Source organism: Neomonachus schauinslandi, chromosome 5, assembly GCF_002201575.2.
Source record: "Neomonachus schauinslandi chromosome 5, ASM220157v2, whole genome shotgun sequence".
NCBI lineage: Eukaryota > Metazoa > Chordata > Mammalia > Carnivora > Phocidae > Neomonachus > Neomonachus schauinslandi.
In genome coordinates this window covers 64,836,272-64,848,317 of record NC_058407.1, presented here as the reverse complement: position 1 = coordinate 64,848,317, position 12,046 = coordinate 64,836,272, and the positions used below count along the sequence as shown (strand labels likewise).

At 34.7% G+C, this 12,046-nt stretch overlaps 1 pseudogene; it reads left to right on the top strand.

The window, feature by feature from the left end:
- Positions 1-5,876: 5,876 nt before the first annotated feature.
- Positions 5,877-6,884, top strand: LOC110593628 (annotated as a pseudogene).
- Positions 6,885-12,046: the final 5,162 nt, after the last annotated feature.

The following is a 12,046-nucleotide window of genomic DNA, read 5'->3' as shown; positions in this document are numbered from 1 at the left end:
ATACTACTATATTAATGGGACCTGTGAAGGCTTAATTATGAGATGCCAAAGTCTACATAGTTTCCATTCCATTTTTGCTTCTTCTGGTGCTCCCTTTCTAAAGCAGGGTAAAGACAGTGCCGATTCCAAGCTTCAATTTTTAAATGTTATTTGTGTTACATAAATGTTCAAGCATACTGAAAAAACTAGAGAGAATAGTACGATGAACTCCTTCTATCCATCATCCATATGTTAACATATTAACATTTTGCCAAATGTTTTAAATCTATTTTTTTCTTTGTTGTTTTGTACAGTGTTAGGGTTTCTGAATAGACTATTCAGATAATATCCACAGTTCCCACAGTTTGGGCGGAATTTTTTTCTGAGAAGTTTTGATTTGATATTCTACACATTTTCTAAAAACTTGGGCTATCTCATGTCTATCCATTTCTTCCTTGAAAAACTATGAATTTTTCCCTGGGTTGTCTATTTCCTCAAAAGTTCTTGATTGGTAAACGTTAGGGTGTATAAATTCTGGGAGACTCCCAATATCTTATAAATATAGAATGATTAGTCTCCCAGTGAGACTCGCATAGGCCATCTATACGGATTATTTCATAGTGTCTGAAAAATCTACTTCACAACCAAAGGAGGTTTCAGATCTATTCATTCTTACATTTATCAAACATTTACTGGCACCTACTTTGTTCCAGGCTCTGTGCTCACACTGCAGGGCAGACAGTGATGGAGAAACATATTCTCTTATCGAGAGAGAGAACTAAAGTGAACTGAAATTCCAAAGACGGGAATAGTGGAATGCCTCTATGTACTGATCCTTGACCTTGAAAAAGAAGTCAGAAGTTACATTTAAAAGAAAATTTGAAAAGGAGCTTTGGAAATAGAGCAAAGGAAAAGAAAAAAAGTTCAGAGAAATACAAGCCTTGTGAAACTTTTTTTACACTTAAACTTTGTCCTAGAAAAAGTAGTTCAGCAGAGAAAAGAACAGTATTAGTGTGCAGCAGGGGTAGTCTCCCAAGATGTGTCAACAGGATTAAGCAAGGACTTCTTTCAGAAACTGCTCAGAAGCAGACATGCTCCCAATATTTAAACTGTATTCTTTTTACTTTTCCTTTTAACTTTCCCCAAGGCTCAAGGAAATCTATGAATTGCTACTTTTTGAAAATTAGCTTTTAATCAATATTTTATTATTTTTTTGCCTCATAGGTTACCAATATTTTCCACAATTAGAATCATTTTAAAGCATTTTGAGACTTTGTAGAGAAAGAATGCCTGAAGGATTTGGGGGGGGATGCAGTAAAAATAGAAATAACAATGTTAATGATAATATTTAAATTACATATACATAGATACTATTTTTCCAAGAATGTGGGCAGTTACAGCTAAATCACCTAGCAAACTGGAATAGACAGACTCTAGCAGGAGGGATTTCAAGATTGTTCAAGGAAGGGAAATTAACGGAGGAAATGCTCACTTGTCTGGTACCACTGGGTGGTCTAGACTGATCTGGAGAGTTCTATTAGCAAGGAATGATTGGATTCTCTGAATCAATTTCAGGGACTTAAGAAGCTTACTAACTTAATTTGAGAATTTTGTGCTCTCTTGAGGCCCATGCTATTTCTAGTAGGAGTAGGCCTCCCCCTAGAGGGGAAATAGAGAAATTTTCCTCAAGCTTCTTGCTCAGAATTCAGTAACTAGTTCTTTGTTCATTCACTCATCATTCGTCCATTCATTCAGTAAATACTTATTAAATTCTATCACTGTGCTGTTCCTTATGATAGATGCTGAAGATACAGCTGAAAATAAGATCAACATGGTCCTTGCCTCCAGGAAAATTATAGTGTCAGAAATAAACATTAGGTAAAGAATCACAAAAATAATCACAGTAGTGATAAGTTCTATAAAGGAAAAGTATGGAGGATAATATGACCACTCAATAGAGAGCCTCAACAAGACTGGGAGGTAAAGGAAAACTGCCCTGAGCATGAATTTGAAAAATGAATGGATATAATCAGATCAAAGCTGTCTATCAGAGGTGTAGGGAGTGGGCCCTCCAGCAAATGGTCAAGAGTATCCAAAGACTCTGAGAGGGAAAAAGCTTAGGAAGTTGGAAGAAGAGTATGAGGCCAGAATGATAAGGAAGCAAAGGGCACAAGTTAAGGCTGGAAAGGTACAGATGCTCCAGATCATCCAGGGTCTTGGTAGACATACTAAGGATTCTAAACTTTATCCCCAAAGAAGAAGCTATTGATAGGTTTTATACAAGTGACATAATCACATCTGTGATTTCAAAGGATCACTTTGACTTTCTGATGAGTGGATTATGGAAGGAGCAGAGTGAAGATTAAGATAGGAAAAATAGCAATTAAGTGATCTAGGCAAGAAGTGTTAGGGACTTGGACTAGGGTGGTGGCCATATAAAGGGAGAGAAGTGAGTGAATTTGAAATATTTTAGGTCAGAATTGATAGGGCTTGGTGACTGACTACAAACTGAAGATGAGGGGGTATACCCTCATTGTTTGCCAACAATGACTCTTAGATTTTTACTGTATGCTCCTAGATGAATTACAAAGATAAGAACTTGAGAGGAAACAGGGGTGTGTGTGTGTGTGTGTGTGTGTGTGTGTGTGTGTGTGTGTGTGTTGGGGGATCTGATCAAAGATCAGTTTGTTAAATATTTATTAAGGCTACTACTAAATGTCAGGCACTGTGTGGTTGGCAATAGACACTGGAAGTTAAAAAGTGGAGGCAGTACAGGGTTCCTGTCCATTAGAAACTTTTGACTAATGGAAGATAATGATAACATTAATGAATTATTTCAATGTTATGCAGCTATATAATAAATGCCATCCAGTAGAAGCCCAGAAAAGAGACAACGTAGCATAACCCGGGGTCTCAGAGAAAACTTTTTAAAGATTATAACTGAACAAAGTCTTGAAGGATTAGAAGAAGTAAATAAGGTAAAGAAAGGTGGAAGTTTTTTTCTTCAGGAAAAAGAAGGAATAGATTATTTAGACCAACCATCTGCTGAAAACAATTAAAATACTGGATAGAATATTTCTTAAAAATCTCCCTAAAAATTATCCAACAGGTTTCAAATAGGTTTTTTTAAAAACAACTTCAAAAAGTTTTAATGAAATAAATATAACATTGAAACCAAAATCTGATAAAGATCGTACAAAAGAGAAAGCTATAGATGAATCTCATTCATGAATATCAATGCAAAAATCCCAAATACAGTATTAGCAAATAGAATCAAACAACATGATATGTCATGACCAAGTAGAAATTGCTTTAGGAATGCAAAGATAGTTCAATGTTAAAAATACATTGATATATTTATTAATATTATATATAAGAAGAAAAGTCTTGTGATTATCTCCATAGATTCTGGAAAAATATCTAAGAAGATTCAAGATGTATTCCTAATAAAAATAATTTTCAAAAGAGGAACAGAAGAGTATTTTCCTAACACATAAAGCATCTTGCTTACCAGTATCTTACTATTTTTATGGGAAAACGCTGGAGGCATTCTTGCTAATGTTTGAAACAAAACAAGGATGTCCACACTATTACTATAACATCTAACATGGTGTTGGAGGTATTTGCCACAGCACTGATACAGAGAAAGCAATTAGATGTATGAGAATTGTAGAAAATAAAATCATGTGTCTAGAAAATGAAAGCAAAGCAACGGGAAAACTACTGAAAATAAAAAGATAATTCAGTAAGGTAGCAGGATATAAAAGCAATTGACAGAAGTCAGTAGGCTTCATACATACAGGAAAACTTTATAATACTCCCCCAAAACACAAAAGTAAACTTGAACAAATGAAAGACATACCTTAATTTGTAAATTTAATATAATTTCAGTAAAAGTTCTAACAAGTTTTTTGTTTTTTAGTTAGATAAATTGATTCTTTTTTTTTTTTAAGATTTTGTTTTTTTATTTGAGAGAGAGAGTGTGCACCAGCTGGGGGGAGGGGCAGAGGCAGACTCCCCAATGAGCAGGGAGCCCAAAGCAGACTCCACACGGGGCTCAATCCCAGGACCCAGGACCCCAGGATCACTACCTGAGTGGAAGGCAGATACTTAATCAACTGAACAACCCAGGTGCCCCTAGATAAATTGATTCTTAAATTCATATGGAAAAAACTAAGTAAGACTTTCCAGGAAAAACCCTGAAAAGAAGAGCAATGGGGAGGGGCCAGTCTTACCAGACATTTAAAATTCTATAAAGCCTTCACAATTAAAAGTGTAGAATTGGTACATGAATAGAGAGTTACACTAATGAAACATAATAGAAATCCAGTACATAAAGTAATTTAATATATGATAAAGATATTGCAAAACAATGAAGAAACGGACCTTGCAATAAATGTTGCTGAGACAACTGGGTACCATTTGGACATAGGTAAAATTGGATTCATAGGTTATACTGCACACCAAGATAAACTCTGCATGGATTAGTTAACTAAACATGACAAAAATGGAAACCCTAAAAATAATAGAAGAAAACATGGGTAGATTTCTATATAAACATCACCCATGGGAGTAGTTAGGAAAGCATTTCTGTGACTTGAAATCTAGAATCAATAAAAGACAAATTCTATTACATAAACATTTTTAAAAATTGCATGACCCAGATACCACAAATAAGGCTAAAGGCAAATGATTCACTGGACAAAATATTTGCAACTTAAACCATAGGAAAAAGTCTCCTTAATATAAAAAGAAAGCCTAGAAATAAAAAGATAAATCCAGTGGAAAAACAAGCAGAAGACATAAACATAGTTAAAAATTCATGCAAGTGGCCCTTAAAGTAGTAAGACATACTCAACTCATTAAAAACAAAAGAAGAAGCAAATTATATTACATTGAGATAGCATTTCTCACTGTGTTGGCAAAAATCCAAAAGTTTGAGAGCACACTGTTGCCAAAGGTCTGGTGAAAGAAACATACTGATATGTAGAATGATATAGCCCTCAAGGAGGGGAATTTAGTACTATCTAGCAAAATTACAAATGGATGCAGTCACACTTTAACCCAGCAAGCACATTTACCAGACATTTAAAATTCTATAAAGCCTTCACAATTAAAAGTGTAGGGGATAAGTGTTTTCTAGGAATCTATCCTAAAAGTACATCTGCACAAATTTTGAATGATATATGCACAAGGTTATTCACTGTGGCATTATTTTTAGTGGCAAAATATCCCAAATGCCATTAAGAGAGAGGAACTGAATAGTTAAATAAATTATAGTATATAGTGGACTAGTCATACAGACATAGGAATACTTCTTTGCATTGCTATAGAATGATTGTCATAATAATGTGAGGCAAGGTGTATGTGGTAGCTACTTCTTGTACAAAATTAGACATTAAAGAATCATCCAGAAACTAATTAAAAATGGCTATTTATAGGAGGTGGGGATGGGAAACGGGGATCAGCAGGTAGGATTGGAAGAGATTCCTCTGAGTATACCTTTTTTTGTAGTTCTGACTTTAGAATCATGTAATTATTTTAAATAGTCAAAAAGTAAATTAAATCAAAAAGAGAAAAAAAGAGCAACCCCTAAATTGAAAACAAATTAAGTAAACCTAAGCGTGTGATTGGTAACACAACCAAAAAAAAAAAAAAAAAAGATTCAGTTCACATGACTTTTGAATGCAGGGCTTTGACCTTTCTTAGTGGGATATATCCTAATAACAAAACAAACTGTGAAGAATCTTAAACTTCATTCTGTAGTTTTATTGTTAATACCAACACTGGTATCATGAAACATTTTATGTATCTTATAGGATAAAGCAAATAAGTTCAGTGCAAGAAATGATAAAAATGTAAAATCAATAAGTTAAAAATCAAGTGTTTAAATTAAATCTGCAAGCTATAGGTATTTTGAAGAAGGTACTAATCTCACTGAAGAATATGAACAAGCTGAATGACGTAGAGCTATGGATGAATCTTTAAATGAGGAATCATAGAAGACCGTTCTTCGGTGCCTGAGGCTGATGATTCCCCAGAACACTTCTGTGAAGCTGATGACATTTAATATCCTGATACTGAATATGTAAATTGTCCTTAATTCTGAACATTACACAGTTATAAGGGACCAGATGCTTGGAAGATAGGGGATATCATCATCTATGAAGACAACTGTTTCAAGTCACAATTAAAAACCTTTAAATATTTTAGCTTCTCTTCGAGGGAAATGTGAAGAGAACATTTTTCACAGATGGTCTCCATGTACAAAACTACTCTCCAGATTGCCTGCAAGCATTAATGTGCCTCTCAGTGCAAGATAGCCCTCACAGTATACCTGTTTGGAAAAGAAATGAGGATGCCCATTACAGAATTTGACCAGTGTGTTTGATGGGGTTTTCAAGAACTTGTACTTTCTCTACTTAAAAGAATTAAGGCCTTTATCTAAAGTGCTACCATTCTCTGAGCACCCAAATTTTCAACTGTTCAGTGGAAATGAAGTTTAAGATTCAGAAGACAAAGTTACTCTTGGAAATACTTCATAAAGTTACATAATTTCTCTTGCATTTTTATAAGAATTATTATTTTTGTTTGGAATAGAAAAAGGAGCAAGCTAACTAAAGGCAGACTTTAGGTTGCATTATAGAAATGTTTCAAAAATTATGGATTGTATTTGTTGGTTTAAATGTCAACTGTGGGAAAATATTCAGAGTCAGGGTTTGGGCCCTGCTTCGAAGGCCTTTTCTTCAGAGAAATTGATAGCAAACATAGCAGAAAGTGGGCCCACTTATGAATTCCATCTAACCAGACAAGAAATAGTATCATTGTTTATTACAGTTGGAAGAATTTCTACAAGTGTGAAAAAAATGGAAAACTTCAGGAACTTGTTGCAAAATATTCATTAAAGAAATGAGTTGAGGGGCGCCTGGGTGGCTCAGTCCGTTAAACGTCTAACTTTGGCTCAGGTCATGATCTCGGGGTCCTGGGATTCAGCCCTGGGCTCCCTGCTCAGTGGGGAGTCTGCTTCTCCCTCTCCTCCCTCTGCCCCTCCCCCCACTCCTGCTTTGTCTCTCTCTCTCAAATAAAATCTTAAAAAAAAAAAAAAGAAATGAGTTTAAATGTGCCTGTCTCTGGACAATAGAGGCCAAAGAGTGGAATAGTAAGACAGTTTGAAGTCAAACCTCTTATATAAAGTCACTTCTATTAAAAGAGAATGATACTGTTTAAGTAAATAGTTTTATTCTGTGACTTCTTGAATTTAAATATGTAAAATATTATTGTGAGTCAAGTAATATCTTGATTATGTGGCACAAATTTTAAAGTTTAAAATTGAACAAAATCATGATTTTCAAATTTAAAAATTTTTTTAATTTTCACAGGAGGAGATATAGCAAATTATAGACTATAGAAGAAAAGGTTAGAGAACTTGGAAACCTAGAAATAGGAACTATTTAAAATTAAGTACAGAGAGAAAAAAGACTGAAAAAGAAAGGATCAGGACAAAAGTGATCTGCGAAATATATCAAGCAGCTTAACACACATGCAACTGAAGTTTCAGGAGTTGGGGACTAAAAATATATTCAAATAAAAAGATGGCTAAAAAATTTCCAAATTTGAAAGTCATGAAATCTAGGCAGAATAAACTTAAAGAAAACATGCCAAGGCACATCCTAATCAAACTGCTAAAAACCAAGGGTAAAGAAAACATTTCTAAAAGTAGCCGGGTAAAAAAGACATATTACACATAGAGCAAGGATTGGTAAACTATGGCCCACTGGACAAATCTGGCCCACCGCTTGTTTCTGTAAATAAAGTTTAGTTGGAACACAGCCCTACACACTCATTTATGTATTTGCTAGGGCTGCTTTGTGCTCCATTGGCAGAGTTGAGTAGTTGCAACAGCCTAAAAGGCTTTTATGGTTTGCAAAGCCTAGAAGATTTATTATCTGGCCCTATATATAGTTTAAATCCAAATATTAATTTTATTGATATTAAATGTAATTAGACTAAACACTCCAGATAAAAGACAAAGGCTGCCAAAATGGATAAAAAGCAAAACAAAACAAAAATCTACTTATATGCTATCTACCAGAAATAATTAAAACTTAAGGAAACAGGCTGAAAGTAGATGAATGGAAAGGGATACATCATACACCCTATTCAAAAGAAAGCAGGTGCAGCTATATTAATGTCGGTCAAAATTTAAGACAAAGCATACGTAGTGAAGAAGAAAACCACCTAATAATAAAGATGATTCAATTCACTAAAAGTTATGACAATTAAAAAATTTAGATTACACTTATAGCATCAGAATATATAAAGAAAAATTTATGAGAAGGACAAATTCACAAATATAGTAGAAGATTATAATAACCCCTTGTTAGTAACTTGTAATAAAAGCAGAAAAATCACTGATATAGAAAATTTTTATAAACAGCTTATAAATTTGTTTAAAAATTTGTGCTAATGGATATATCTAAACCTTGCATCCAACAAATGCAAAACATATTCTTTCATTATATATATATGTAATGATTATAAATAAAAACTTGTCTATTAGGCAAATTTCAACAAATTTTGAAAAGTTGATATTGAACAGGAGGTATTCTTCAACTACAATGAATTTAAGCTATTAATCAATAACAAAATGACAATCCAAAAATTCTCATATTTGGAAATTAAGAAATATGAATTTATTCAACAAATATTTAATGCATGCTTACTATGAGCCAGGCACTGTTCTAGGCACTTGGGATTATATCAGAGAGAAGGTAATAATTACCCACTTGGTAATAATTACCCACTTGGTATTATCCCAATACCAAGTGTTGGGAGAGAATATGGAGTAATGAGAACCTTTGGCATGTTGGTGGAGTATAAATTATTACAACCACTTTTGAAAGCAATTTGATATTTTCTAGTAGAGCTGAAGATAAGCATACCCTATGATCAGCAAGTCCATCCATATGTATAAACTTTAGAAAAATTCTACTTTGGAAAAGCTTCTTATGTGTACCATGAGACATGTACTAGAATATTCATAGTAGTATTGCTAGTAATAGCCTACATTTGAAAACAAATGAACTGTCCATCAACAGTAGAATGCAACTATAAATACAGATATTTATGCATTGTAGTATGTTCATATAATGGAATACAGTATAACAATGAAAATGAATGAAGCACAGGTACCCCAAAAACATTGATGACATTTACAAATTTCATGTTGTGAAAAATAAGCAGGACATAAAACACTAAAGATAAATTGTGATTCCACTCATGTAAAGTTCAAGAGAATAAAGTCCTTGTGATTCCATCCATATAATATTCAAAAACAGGCAAAATCACACTATATTGTGTAGGGATGTGTAAATGCGTGATAAACTATATAGAAAAGTGAAAAATTATTATCATGACAATCAAGATAGTGGGTACCCATAGGAAGGAGAGAGTTTGACTCCAGCGTGGCAGTGGGGCACTTTGGGGAGGGGAGTGAAGATGATTGCAGTATCTGTTTCTGTTTCCTAGATAGTGCTCTATTGCCTTTCTCAATTGTAAATGTATGTTTATTTACTTGTATGCATTTGTGTTATATTTCATAACTGATAAGGGTCCAAAAATAAAGGGAAAAAAAGACAAGAAAGGCGTTAAACATAGAGGACAGTGTGAATAAAAGTAGGGTGTGGCATGAAAGTGTGCTGGGTGCATGGGAACTATAAGCAGATTTGTGCATCTGGGAGGTAAACAGTGGAGCAGAAAGTGGTGGGAAAAAATGAGGCTGGAAGCTATGGAAGCCTTTGGAACATTTAAGCTGGGCTGTGAAAAGGCTCAAATCTGAATTTTAGGTAGATTCCTCTAACTACTGCCAGGGAGAAGGATGCACAGGGAGTAGAGAGAAGGGAAGGGGCAGAGGCAAGGCTGAGAGAAAAGAGCTGTTACAATCCTCTGGGCATGAGATAGCAAGGGTCTGCAGTATGGTGTTGCTTATAGAAATGGGGAGGAGGAAATGGATTAGAGAAATATCTGTGTGCATTTCGGCAATCTTCCTATTTTGAAAAACAGTCACTTCAGGGCTCTTTTAACTCTGGGTTTGTGGTTAAAACGTGGATAGTATGGTGCCAAAATATCACAGAGCTAGTCTCAAGTATATGTTTCCTTCCAATATCTATTTCTTTCCAAGCTAAAATCAGACAGGTAAGACTCTCCCAGTTTTCAAGTCCTCCAAGCAATTGAGGCTCCTTCATCTCAGATATCTATCACTCTCAAGAAGCCCTTTAGGTAGTATAGACATTTTAACAACATTTGTTCTTCCAATCCATGAGCATGGAATGTTTTTCCATTTCTTTGTGTCATCTTCAATTCTTTTCATCAGTGTTTTATAGTTTTCAGAGTACAGATCTTTCAACTATTTGGTTAGGTTTATTCCCAGGTATGGTTTTTGGTGCAATTGTAAATGGGATCGATTCCTTGATTTCTCTTTCTGCTGCTTCATTATTGGTATATAGAAATGCAACTGTTTTCTGTACATTGATTTTGTATCCTGCAACTTTACTGAATTCATGTATCAGTTCTAGCAATTTTTTGGTGGAGTCTTTTGGGTTTTCTACACAGAGTATCATGTTGTCTGCAAATAGTGGAAGTTTGACTTCTGCCTTGCCAATTTGGATGCCTTTTATTTCTTTTTGTTATCTGATTGCTGAAGCTAGGACTTCCAGTACTATGTTAAATAATAGTCATGACAGTGGGCATCCCTGTCTTGTTCCTGACCATGGAGGAAAAGCTCTCAGTTTTTCTCCAATGAGGATGATATTAGCTGTGGGTCTTTCATACATGGCCTTTATGATGTTGAGGTATGTTCCCTCTATCCTTAATTTGTTTAGGGTTTTTATAAAACATGGATGCTGTACTTTGTCAAATGCTTTTTCTCGCATCTGTTGAGAGGATCATATGGTTCTTATCCTTTTATTAATGTACAGTGTCATGTTGATTGATTTGCAAATATTGAACCACCCTTGTAGCCCAGGAATAAATCACACTTGATCGCGGTGAATAATTCTTTTAATGTACAATTGGATTCGATTTGCTAGAATCTTGTTGAGAATTTTTGTACCCATGTTCATCAGGGATATTGGCCTGTAATTCTCTCCTTTAGTGGTATCTTTGTCTGGTTTTGGAATCAAGGTAATGCTAGCCTCATAGAATCTACATATGTAATGCAATCCCTATCAAAATACCACCAGCATTTTTTCACAGAGCTAGAACAAACAATCCTAAAATTTGTATGGAACCACAAAAGATCCCAAATAGCCAAAGCAATCTTGAAAAAGCAAAGCTGGAGACATCACAATTCTGGACTTCAAGGTATATTACAAAGCTGTAGTCATCAAGACAGTACAGTACTGGCACAAAAACAGACACATAGATAATGGAACAGAATAGAAAACCCAGAAATGGGCCCACAGCTATATGGTCAAATAATCTTCAACAAAGCAGGAAAGAATATCCTGAGAAAAAGACAGTCTCTTCAACAAATGGTGTTGAGAAAACTGGACAGCAACATGCAGAAGAATGAAACTGGACCACTTTCTTACACCATACACAAAAATAAATTCAAAATGGATGAAAGATCTAAATGTGAGAAAGGAAACCATCAAAATCCTAGAGGAGAACACAGGTAGCAACCTCTTTGATCTTGGCTGTAGCAACTTCTTACTAGACAGGAGGCAAAGGAAACAAAAGCAAAAATGAACTACTGGGACTCCTCTTCAAGATAAAAGCTTCTGCACAGCAAAGGAAACAATCAAAAAAACTAAAAGGCAACCTACAGAATGGGAGAAGATATTTGCAAATGACATATCTGATAAAGGGTCAGTATCCAAAATCTATAAAGAACTTCTCAAACTCAACACACCCAAAATAAATAATCCAGTTAAGAAATGGGCAGAAGACATGAATAGACATTTTTCCAAAGAAGACATACAGATGACTACCAGACACATGAGAAGAGAAATACAAATCAAAACCACAATGAGATACAACCTCACACCTATCACAGGAAACAACAGAT